Below are 1,677 nucleotides of genomic sequence, written 5' to 3'. Positions count from 1 at the left end.
TTCTATATTTTGCTTGCCAGTGCTATTTCATGGAGAGTACTTATGCCAATAATTAAAATTTTACATTTTTGAACAAATGAACCATCCACCTTCAACCGATAGAGGTTGTGCGTGTTGATGGAGATCGCAGATTTTCTTCACATTGTTTCATCGGTCAGATTTAAACTGATGAGTATGAAGAAAGGTCAAGTGAATTGGAGGCATATTTCAAACGGCCTCGACTACTGTAGCTCCAAATCAGACCTGTCGAACACTCAACATTCCCTTCAATATGTCGAAGTGATGCTTTTTCATGAAGATACTACAAGATATCACCTGTACATACAATCCACCACTAAATGCTCTTATGATGAAACTAAAAGTGTCCACATATAGTACAAAACTATTTTGTAAATAAATGTGCTAACAAGATGGGCAGGATGAAGGTCTAACAGTAAAGTAGATTTGGTCATTTGTGCAAAGCGACCAATATCATGGCAAACACATTTGACATCAACCAATATCTCAAAACAGTATTACATTGAAGATATAATCACTATGGCTGTTTATTGTTTACGATATCTCTTTCTTTCTCCGATATGTGCAGGACGAGAATGGGAAAACACCGGAAATGGAAGGGCATTATGGTATTGGAAGTTCAAGATGGTGGTGAAGGTTTGCGTCATTTCTGTTCAAGGGATATTTAGTGGATGCCAATTTGTGTCGAAAATGATTCAACGACAGACTTCTGTGCAGCAATTCCACTAGATAGATTGGATGCATTCATGAGAGGGGAATCGTTGCGCGAAGGTGTTGAAACCCAATTCCTCCGAAAGCGACACAGTGAGCACAATAGTGCTCTGCACAACACACACACAACAAAGATGTACAACAGGTTCGTAGACACATTATTTCATATTCTTTGTCTATGTTTAATGACATAACGACTGTTGTTGATAATAGGAGAGTTGTTTTTTGAAGGTATTGGTGTTCATATGGACCACAAGACAACAGGAAGAAGTCGCCGAATAAGAAGCGTGCGTGGACATATCAGAAGAAAAAGAGGTTGTACATGCCACTTCATTGTTAAGGTGTTATATGGTAGGCCAGATGTGGCCATCTTGATATTCAAGCAACCGTTGCATGTAGACAACAATGGTGAAGGTTGTAATGGCATCGATGATACCAGCAATGAGCTGTGCTCTTAATTTGTACCAAACCTTTCCGATGAATGCAGCATATATAGAGAGGCTGTTGCTGATGGATGTGAGTGTTGATGCTATTGTGGACCGACATCTTGATGATCCCATTTTTCATGACATGTTGAAGAAGAGAGATTCAATCGTGACGCGCAAGGATGTTATCAACGCGGCGACGAGGGTTCGTTCTATTCGGTCACGAAAGCATGTGCACGGTGCCACTAGCATCTTAGAATGGAAAAAATAGGATGAGGCAAATTTCTTTTTTTCCAGCAGCCACAAGGTGCCGACAGACCTTTCGTTATGGGAATACAAATGGCTTGGATGCTTGACATGATGGTATGATTCTCGCATGACTCAATCATCTCAATGGATTCAACATTCACAACAAACAAATATGGGGTATGTCTCTTCGAACTTAACCTATTTTCATGCAGCTCATTTGATCCCTGGATGATCATGATCTTCCTGTTTGTTGTTTAAAATAGTATCAATTGTA

This window comes from Cryptomeria japonica, chromosome 11, assembly GCF_030272615.1.
Source record: "Cryptomeria japonica chromosome 11, Sugi_1.0, whole genome shotgun sequence".
NCBI classification, from domain to species: Eukaryota; Viridiplantae; Streptophyta; class Pinopsida; order Cupressales; family Cupressaceae; genus Cryptomeria; species Cryptomeria japonica.
This window is presented reverse-complemented; position numbering follows the sequence as displayed.